Below are 10,917 nucleotides of genomic sequence, written 5' to 3'. Positions count from 1 at the left end.
GCTATACATGACATTTCTGCTCAAATTTTATCTTTTAGAATTTAGTCACATGATCATTCTAGCTACAAGGGAGGCTGGGGAATATGGTTTTTAACTGGGCATATTGCCATTTCTAATAAATTGATAGGCAAGAGGGCAATAATGGATATTGATATACCCATAGAGCTGCCTCTGCCATAGTTACTTTAAGAACTAAAAATATGAAAACTCACTACCAAGTTTAAAGCCTCATATAATATGTATAATTACAAAAACACTTACCTTGTTTGTAACGATATGGGTATCCTGATCTTTAGGTTGGAAGCAGCCCAGTTCTTCCTCACCTCTCATGGGAATGTGGTGACATGTTTATTAATGAATGATAACTCAGAGCTGTAAGTGAAGACAAACTAGCAGTCCTTTTCCTTACCACATTTTACCAATGAGGAAACTGAATTCCAGTGGCTAAGTGACTTGTCTGTGGTCATAGAGCTACTGAATGAAAGAACCAGGATGAGAACTTGAATTTCTGGACTTCATCAAGGTTTTTTCCAGCTCCTCCTTGATGAGTGGTCCATTCAGCTTCTGAAGGCCTTGCATTTTGTGGGTCTTCCTGCTCATCTAGCACCCGTGGGAGTAGATCCAGGTCACCATGTTGTCAGCTGCATTCCTGTCAGCATGTAGTTCAAAAAGCCTTCAGTCTGGGAAAGGGAAACACCAAGAAATAGAGGAGCATTCCATTTAAATAATGAGGGCATTACTTCTTTCCCTCTGTACCTAGAATACACAGGCCTCTGAATCAGGCACTGAAGCACATAAAATGTTTATTGCCCTTGAAGATTTGGATGTATAGATTCTTTTCATTCATTTATTAAAAAATTATTTCTTGAGCATCTATGAAAGGTAGACCCTGGGCCCAGCACTGGGTATGCAACAATAAACTGTGCAGATATGGTTTCTGTTCTGAAATTGCTTATAGTGTACTGGGGGACAAAGACCAGTATAAAAACAATACTATAAAATGGAATTAAAAGTATGGTGATGGGGAGGGGACAAGGTACTCTGGGTAGGTCACCAAGACTGGGGTATGTGTTGGGGAGCCGGCAGGAATCAAGGTTTAGTGGATGAGAGAACATTGAACTGGAGACCTGAAGACTGAATATATATAGGTGAATCAAGTGCTGTGTGAGGCATGGTGGGTGGGAAGGAAGAAGATTCCAGATAGAATGTCCAGGAGAGTGTGTGTGTGAGGAGCTAATAAGGATTTATCATGACCAGAATGTGGCAGGCCTGTGATAATGGTGGAAGGGGTTGGGGGGAGGGGAATGTTAAGAAATGTGACTGCAAATGTGGGCGGGGACCAGTAAATGAAGGCCTTTGAAAAGTCTGTTGGAAAGTTTATATTTTCTCTTGAGGCTAGTGGGATAAACGGCTTGAGGCAGATTTGTATTTTACTTTTTTATTTTTTTTAAGATTTTATTTGTCAGAGAGAGAGAGTGCATAAGCGGGTGGGAGTGGCAGGCAGAAGGAGAAGTGGGCTCCCCGCTGAGCAGGGAGCCTGATGTGGGACTCGATCCCAGGGCTCTGAGATCATGACCTGAGCAGAAGAAGGCAGGTGTTTAACCGACTGAGCCACCCAGGCATCTCGAGACAGATTTATATTTTAGCAACAGTCCTCTGGGCTCAGGGTGGAGAATGAATTTGAAGGGTTGGTCCAGATGCAAGAGACTTCTCAGGAGGCTGCTGCAGTAATGGTGGCCTGAACCAGAGAATGACCCTGAGAGGTGAAGAGAAGTTGATGGATTTAAGATAATTTTAAGAGGTACAACCAACAGGCTTTGGTGACTAGCTGGAAGAAAGAAAGGAGAAAGATGGAGGAAACCAATATTCATGAAGAAAAAAATTAAAAATACCAAAGACAGATGCTAACAAACAAAACCTTAGAATAAGAGCTATCCAGAAAGAAAATGGTGGCACGACCATGTGTTCTGAGGAAGGGATAATTTCTGTGGGCTAGAAAGATTTTGGAGGGCTTCCCAGAAGAGTTAGGACTGGTGCTGGGCCTTTTACATGGATGGGATTTGGGTGAGTGGAGAGGACATTCCAGGCTGCACAATGATGCAAGTAAGATTATTGAGACAGAACAGTGTGTGATTTGTTTAGCAGATGGTTTGGTCATGGTTTTTTGGGGGAGATATACTGAGACCTGGTTCTCCAGGGTGTGCAACTAAAACTTGCTGAAGGGAGGGACTGGGGAGACGAATCCCATTGCTCTCCCAGACTGGTTCAGAGTTGTGTACCCCAAGGCCACTTGTGTTGGAACCTCAAGAGGTCTGTGAACCACTAGACAGCCCAGCATGACCAAAATCCCATAGATCTCAGTTTCCACCAGGAAAAAACAAAACAAAACAAAAAGTCTTCCTTCCCCAAAAGGAATGTTTTTATGTTTGTGAATCTTCTGCAGCAACCTGGGTCCTCATGTTGAGAGCTACTGCCCTAGGGTGTTACTACCCTATTTCTAAGCCTCTGCAGAGCCCTGTCTGGCAGCTCGTATTGAGGCCTGTGAACCCATCAGGGAAACTGCCTGAACCCAACATGTGGAAAATATAGCTGTATGAGTGGGTACGTGGGGCAGCCCCTCTGGTCCTGGGGTGTGAACTCTTGCCAGACACCATCCCCTGTCTGAGCACCCTGCACCACATTTCTAGATACTGGCCCAGCCTGTATACTGATGGCATCTTGGTCCCACCTTCTTTGGCTCAAAACCCACTGTTGTCTCCTGCTTTGACCCAGCACTGGCCCTAGGTAAGGTAAATACTGATAATCTCTAATTGACCAGCAGCACCACTTAAGGTCCTAGTGCTATGCTGGACTCTTTACTATATCATCTCTAACACTCAGAAATCTCTTGTAAAGCACATGTTATCCCAATTTTACCAAAGAAGAAACTGAGGGATATTAAAAGACTGTCCAAGCCCACCCAGCCTACCTGTCCTCTGTCCTATATATTCTGTATGTGAGTCAGGGAAGTCCCTGAGATAATTGTGGCAGATATTACATTTTATCCTCACAATGACCTTATCAAGATAAGGACTATTCTCTTTTTATAAATGAGAAAACTATAAATGAGACTCAGAGAGGTGAAATACTTATCCCAAGGTTACATAGCCAGGAAGTAGCAGAGGCAGGATCCAAACTGAAGTCTGCCAGCAGAGCCTCCTCTCTCCACCTCTTCAGGTACCTAAGCCAGGTGAGGATTGAACCTCCTTTCCTGACTCAAGTTTCCAATGCTCAGGTAGGAAAGCACAGTGATTCAGGAAAATAGTTATAGTGAGGTCATGTACCCCAGTCCCAACCCACTACAAGAGTGATCCTTTTGAGGTTTTTATAGATGGGAAAATAGAGATCCAGAGATGAACAAGGGCTTCATATGACACCATTCTATCATTCTATTTTCTCAGTTCCTTCTGCCCATTCCATGCCACATGCACATGGCCCCAGCTTGGGTGGTACCTACTACACCCTGCTCCTCCCCCCTCCCCCCCCCAGCTTCCTGTTCAAAGACCTAGACTACTCAGCTTTGATTCAGGTTGAATGAGTCATTAAGGGTAAAACAAAGAAGAGAAGTCCTACTCCCTTGCTAGATGAAATGAACCCACCCACCTTTTGACATCTTTTTGTTCTGAAATGATGGTATGCAATGACTCGGAATTATCATACTCAAAGAGACTACTTTGTATTTTTCTTGAAAATGAAGGGACAATGTGTGAATAAATGAGCTGAAATTGGCTTATGAAGGGAGGGAAGGACGACCTCCGGGCACATCAATGCAGAGTGGAGGCTGAATGAATGTGCAAGAATGGGAAGGAACAGCAATTCCTCAGGGGAGAGGAGAGCAGAGAGGAAGCCTGTGTGGGGGCCAAGCAGCAAAGCCCTTCAAGGCCCCTCAATGGCAAAACCTGAAGAAGCAACCACCAATTCCCAAGCCTACTTGACTCAAAGCCAAGCACATTCTCAAGCGGCTGGAAGGAGGAGAGGAAAGACATTTTCAAAAGAGCTTGTGTCTAATATCAGAGAGCCTCTCCATGCCAAGTAGCCTGGCTAGTGGCAATGAGGGACTGGGAGAGGGACAGAGTGTATTGGAGCCAACTGTTAACACTGTGTTCCTCTTGGGAGGAATGATCTGAGAGGATCTAATGTACTACAGCTGCCTGAAAATGTGGAGTAACTGGCCTCTTGCCCAGTAGCTGCAGGTCACAGCTTGGCTCTGGGCATTGCTTAGGGCCTCTGGTTCCTGGTGGTGGCAAAAGAGGACAGAACTGGAAGCCAGAGAGTTGGCACGTTCTCAAGCTTAGTACTAGATGGCCTGGGGTAAAACTCTCAACCTCTCTCAGACTGTTTCCTCTGAGGAAACAAGAGGTGATTGCTACAGCCTATCGCAGAGGTTGGTGGTTGGGAGGATGAAATGAGATTATGCTTGAAAGAGAACTGTTCTGTTCACTTTAAGATGCTATACAAGTGGTAGTTATTGTGTTTACAGACATAGATTTAACCTATTCTGATAAGACTTGACATCAAACTAGGAATCTGAGGCCATGGAGGCATTCCATTCCATTCCTTAGCTTCTGAGAAACATGATAAGATTGGAAATGCATTTATGGGAAGTGAAAAGTTTTCTGACGAGCTTCCTTTCCTTTGCAATGAATTCCAGGCTTCCCATGGTGCTCAAAGAGCTCTGTAGGAAGCTGTTGGGGAAAGCCAACCTCCATTTTGGTTGCTACGAAACTTCATTTTTGGTTCTGTTCTGTGAGCATCTCCATTTCAGTCATTTGCACCATTACAAAGGGTGAAAAGACTTGGCAAGAAAGCGGTTTCTTGCTTCATAGCATTAGGTTTTGATAATGTTATCATTTTGAACAGAAAAAGTTCACAGAAGAGCTGATAATGGGTGATATTTTAGAGCTGGAAGGAAATTAGAAAATCATGTAGTTCAACTCTGAGATTTTCTAGATGAGGACCTGAGGCCCAGGCAGGGGAACTGGTTTTCCCTGGGCCTCACACTTTAGTCAGTCCCTAGGAGTCCGCTCCTTCCCTGGCTCCAGGGTCAAAAACTCAGATGCTTTCAGGGTCTAAGGAGGGCATTGGTGGGTAAGATGATAGGGAATGGTGGGATGTTCAGTTCAGTTTTCTTTAAGTTTATTCTGTTTGGGGTTTGCTGAGCTACTTGCATTAGTAAACTTATATCTCCCATCAAATTTGGCAAATCTTCAGCCATTAATTTTTTTGAACCATTTTCTTCTCTGTCATTCTTTATCCACTCCCATAAGAATACAATGACACAGATGTTAGACCACTTGATATTGTTCCAGAAGTCCCTGAGGCTCTGTTCATTATTTTTTAAACATTTTTCTCTATGCTCTGCAGATTGGATAATTCCTATGGATCTATCTTCCAGCCTACTGACACTTCCCTCTGTCATTTGCATTCTGCTATTGAGCCCATCTAGTGAATTTTTTATTTCAGATGTTGTATTTCTTAGTTCTAAAATTTCCATTTCAAAAAAAGTTTCTATTTCAAATCTACTGATAACTTCTATACATTTCAAAAGTGTTTACTTTAACATCATAAAAAATATCATAACAATTGCTTTAAAATTAAAAACAATTGCTTTTTTCTTATAATTTCAACATTGTGTTATCTTTTCCCTTGAGAATTGGTCAGATTTTCCTGGTTCTTATCACATCGGGTAATTCTGGATTATATCTTAGATATTTTATATGGAATGTTATGTAACTCTGGGTCCTGTTAAAATCAGAGCATGATTTTTGTTTTGTTTCATTTTAGCATTCAAGCAAACCAGTTAAGTGCAGATGGCAAGTTCTGTCTCACCTGCTGTATGCAGAGGTTCCACTGTCAGTTCAGGTTCCAAAGCCTTTGCTGTGCATTTGGGTGTATTCCACACATGCAGAGCTTAGAGGTAAAGCCCAGGACTTATGTTGGTTCATACACGGAATCCCTTTCTCCCATTCTTTCCTCTCCAGGATTTCCCTCACATTCTTCAGCTCCCAGAATCACCTTTCTCTGGTCTCCTGACCAGAAAGATGGGGCTCTTTCTCAGAGTTATAGCCACTCATGACATCACAAAGTTTCATTCTACTAGGCCTGCCCTCTGGATAAAGTGGCAAGAGAAAAGAGAAAAAATGAGGACTCTCCTTATACTCTTCACATAGCAGGGGTCCCTTTTCTACATTCTTCTATCCAGAGGTACAGATTTACAGGGATTTTAGGTGCCCAAGCTGCTGCTATGGGGGTGGCAGTGTAGTTTGGAAGTTGCATCTGGCCTTGCGACTGAGCTGAGAGAGAAAATATATGAGAACAAAAACTAAAAAAAAAAAAAGAATTTTCCCCACACACTGGCTGCAAGGGCCCCTTTTCCAAGTCATTTGTCCAGGAAGATGGGCTGGTTCTTACAGTTGTTGCTGTCTATGACTGCTGTGCAGTTTCATGTGTCAGCTCACCCTCAGGTCAAAGCCAGGAGAAAATTTCTAAAGAAACTCACTGCCACCATGTTGGTCATATATTGAGTTTTTCTTTCTTTCCCCAATCTACTTGCTTTCACTTACTTTTCAGAGTCCTTAATTAATTGCTTCGTGTGTTTGTATTTTGTTCAGAGTGTTTAGTTGTAAATCACTGTGAGAGAGAGGTACAGTGTCCCTCCTCCATTTGGTTGGACCTGGAAGTCTAGCCACACACTTGGAATCCATCTCTTTTGGTTGGTGCTCCCCTAGGACTTACTGGCAGAGGCCTACTGATAGAAACTATTGTATTTAGGAATCCTATATCCGCTGGTCTGATGGTGCCAGGTCCCAGGAGTCTACAGCTCCAAGTTTTCTGCCTTATTTGGGTTGATACTTGATATAGATGTTCATTCAACAAAGGTGTATTGAATGTCCCTATGTGCTATATCTTGGAGCTACAAAAATGGTTATAACATCATCCCTGTTCTTGATGAGCTCACAGTTCAGTGAAATAACAGAAATTTGGACTAGAAATTTGAGATCTAAGCTTGAAATCTTTCTTAAGGTCTCTTGTGTGCCTCAGAACTGCAACACATTGTTAGAGAGCATTTCCCAGCCTGATTCTGGGGCATTCTCTTTCTAGAAAACAACTATCAAAGGATTGTCTCTCTCTCTTCTGAGGAGAACCAATAGCAAATCACTTTTACAAAACAGTATATAAAGTACTACTTTTAGTTTTGTGAACTCTACAAAATGCCAAGATTACTCCATGTAATACTCTTCTTGCCTAATAGTCTTAGAGAATAGAGTCAGGTTTGGGGCTCCGGAACTCAAAAGGGAAATTAAGACATTGGAGGGTGTCCAGAGTAGCACTTGAAGTGGAAAAAAAAAAGGATGAAATCTGATATTTAAAAAAAAAAATGAGTGGAAGGAGCTGAGGCCATTTGCCAAGGACATAATTCTTCATAAGGAAGATTAACTACTCCCCCGGGCCATCTCTGTTATCTTTTCTCTTTGAAAGCACTTACCTTCTCTCTCTCTCTTTTTTTTTTAGGGTAGGCATATGTTCAGTTTTTTTTTTATTATGTTATGTTAATCACCATACATTACATCATTAGTTTTTGATGTAGTGTTCCATGATTCATTGTTTGTGCTTACCTTCTCTTTCTACATCAAAGTAATGCCAGTGTGTTGAATCTGGGAAAGGAGATAAAAAGCAGGAGAAAGAATAAGGGTCAGCCATTTAGCTATCACAAGTAGATGTCATGCATCAGCAAGTGTGTTCTGTGTATTAGTTATCTTACCATCCTCATGACAATCCAGCACACCTTTGTGATAAGCTTTGTGATTCCTACATGGTTGACAGGGAGACAGACTCAAGGGTGATGTGATTTTCTCAGGGTCCTAACAAGGAAAATGTACACTACAACTTAGGTATCCTGAGTACAGGTTCTGTTTTCTCCTCTGCACCAGCCTTAAGACGTTGGGGTGAATCTTTTCCCTTCTCATACCACTAGAGCCACAGAGGTTTTCTGTGTGACATATGGGTCATTCTGAGGAGTTGGGGAAAGAAATACCAATAGTGGGATCTGAGGGCTCACAAGAAAGAAAGAGAGAAAGTCCACTGAGAAGCCAAACTGCAGGTTCCCCAGACCTGTATCTCCTTGGAGTATAATTCAAGCAAGTGCTTATCTCCCTCTCTCAAAAATAAATTCAGAAACTGACCATGAGACAAAGGAAGGAAGGGTGAGGTAAGGGTGAAGAACCTCTTCTTCTGACCAGTAAAGTGATTTGGGGATGGAGGAGGGACTGCTTGGTGGGGAGTAGTAGCAGCAGGGTGGTGGAATCATCCCTAGTTCCCACTGAAGTTCTCAATTAGTCATGAGCTGATTCTCTAAAAACATCACTGTAAGCTCACATACAATTATATTTCTCTGCAAAGAGAAAGGAAGGTTGCCTGAGACCACTGGTCCCCACCAAACAAGCTGGATCTTGGCCAAAATCTTTGAAGGTTTGTGACATCAATAAATTCCCTAGAGAGGTATCACATTTTTTGGATTTGTCTGTATATTATATTTTGATGTCATCTTCCCATCTCCTTTCCGCCTGCCCTGGTTGGGTCCTTATCACTTTTGCCATAAACTCCCAATAGGCTCTCTGCCACCAATCCAAACAAACACAACTGACCACGGGTCTTCATGAACTATTTGCTTTTGTTGGATCCAAAAGACTTCAGTGCCTTTCCATTGCATATAGGAAGAGCCTAGACTCAGTAATATTTTCCCAACATCTCTCCTACTTCCTTTGACATGAATCCTAACTTAAATCCAACTGATTTACTTATTGCTACACAAATATGTCTAGACTCTTCCAATCTTCCCAACTTTTTCCTGCTTTATGCCAGCCCTCCCCTTTGCAGTCCTCACCACTGATGGGAGATCACTCCTCCTTCAAAGATGGGCTGATCACCTGGACTCTAGGCAATTCTTCCTTCCCCTGCAATTATACCGTTGATTATCTGGACTTCTTGTGCCACATATAATCATCCTGTATTGTTAATTGTCTTTAGATGCCTGTAATTTGCTCCCACCTGTGGATGTGACAGCACTATGCCATACTTTTCTCACAGAATAGGTACTTGATATTCTATTGCACAATTTACTCGAGCTTTAAAATTTCATATGAAGATAATTTTGTCAATAAAAATGGTGTATTATTTTCAGTGAAGACTTAGGGTCCTTGAGATGGTAGAAGAAAAAGAGATGGAGGGATTTCTTTTTTAAAGCTATTTGTCCTTCCTATGTATAATATTGTATAACCTCTGATTATTTCCAGTGTTAAAGAAATAGTCCCTCTGGACCTTCTAAAATGATTCAAACATTGAAATGATTCACCAGTGTGACCCAAATTTTTTTAAAAGAAGAAGAAAAATCAAATATTGGCTCCTTTGAAGGGAAAAATAAACTGGCTATACTTTGATTTTTTTCAATATTTTGAAAGAATTGAAATGCACCACAAAATGCAAGAGTTTGCTTTTGCATCTTTGGTAGCAAGTAACAACATGAAAGAAAGTTCTAGGAAACAACTAAATTTCAGGAAGAAAGTTGCCAAGTTTCATGGTACAAAAATGAAGTATTTGCCTTTGAATGAAACACATTTTTGACATCTCTCCAGTATATAAACATCATCTCTGGATTATCTCCTTTCCACCAGTCTCTTCTTGGGCAGGAAAAGTCATAGAGCCTCAGCCCGCACCACTCATCTGAGCATTCCTCTTGAGAAAGAAAGAGTCATGGGTTCAGTTCCTATCACAGGGATCCTTAGGAAGTAGGCAGGGCTTTTTTGCCTGACTTTATACTTCAGCACCTCTCACTGACTGACCAGCTGACCAGAATGCTTCTTGCTCCCCAGCTTCTCATAGGGCTCTAGATCTTACCTCCTTCTCTGTCTTCAACATTTACTCTTTCTTTACCCACTGAACTAGTTTTCTGTTGCTACATAACAAATTACCACAAACTTAGAAGCTTAAGACAGCATAAATTTATTATCCCACGTGGGTCTGGGCATAGGTATGGGATAGCTGCTCAGGGTCTCACCAGGCTGGAATCAAGGTGTTAGCCAAGGTTACAATCTCACTTGAGGCTTAGGGTTTTCTTCCAAGCTCACTGCTTGTTCAATTCATTTCCAGCTCCTAGAGGCCACATGCTGTTCCTAGCCATGTGGTTCTCTCCACAACATGGCAGATTGCTTCCTCAAGGTCAACAGGAGAGCCTCTTTTCTGCTTTGAATCACTCTGACTTCTGGGAAGACCTGTACCCTTTTAAAAAGGTCACCTGCTTAGTTTAGGCCCAAGATAATCATCCTTTTAATTAATTTAAAGTCAACTGATTAGGGACCTTGATTACGTTTATAAAACCCCTTTTACCATATAAGGTGATATAATCGCAGGTGTGAAATTATATCTTCACAAATCCTACTCACTCTCATGGGGATAGGATTCTACAGAGGGCTGGAATCTTGGGGACCTGAATTCCACCTACTATAGAATTATAGTAGAATTAGAATTCCACCTACTATATCTACCCCCTCATGTCAGTCCATGGGGCTCAGTCTTCCATTTAACAGTTTGGCAGAATAGGTGCCAGGTAAGTCCCTTCATCATTCCTGAGCCTTTCTCTTGATGTAGCTTCCTGGCTCTTCTCTCTGGGTCTCCACCCCCAGATCTTCTCCCATTGCCCCCTTCCCAGTATACCTGATGAATTAATGCAAGTGTCCCCTCCTTTGTGACCCTCTTCCCTTATTTATTCCCCACCCTCTTCCACCAAGCAAAATTAGGAGCTCTCTGTGCTCCCTAACACCCTGTATAAGCCTCTGGGCCAGTAGTAATCTGCTTTACTGTCACCTTGGCATATCTGCCTCT

General features: G+C 42.2%; 1 long non-coding RNA gene across 1 annotated transcript; it reads right to left on the bottom strand.

Moving 5' to 3' along the window:
* Nucleotides 1–267: 267 nt before the first annotated feature.
* LOC112833442 (uncharacterized) lies at nucleotides 268–7,890 on the bottom strand. The gene is made up of 4 exons (XR_003210626.2): nucleotides 7,802–7,890; nucleotides 7,656–7,694; nucleotides 5,869–6,148; nucleotides 268–680 (listed from the first exon to the last, which is right to left on the bottom strand). It is a non-coding gene; the product is annotated as an uncharacterized lncRNA (long non-coding RNA).
* Between the last annotated feature and the right edge of the window lie 3,027 nt (nucleotides 7,891–10,917).

Source organism: Callorhinus ursinus, unplaced genomic scaffold, assembly GCF_003265705.2.
Source record: "Callorhinus ursinus isolate GAN/ISIS: 27379988/994484 unplaced genomic scaffold, GSC_fseal_2.0 scaffold25, whole genome shotgun sequence".
Lineage (NCBI taxonomy): Eukaryota > Metazoa > Chordata > Mammalia > Carnivora > Otariidae > Callorhinus > Callorhinus ursinus.
The sequence above is the reverse complement of the archived record's forward strand: the minus strand, read 5'-3'. Positions and strand labels throughout refer to the sequence as shown.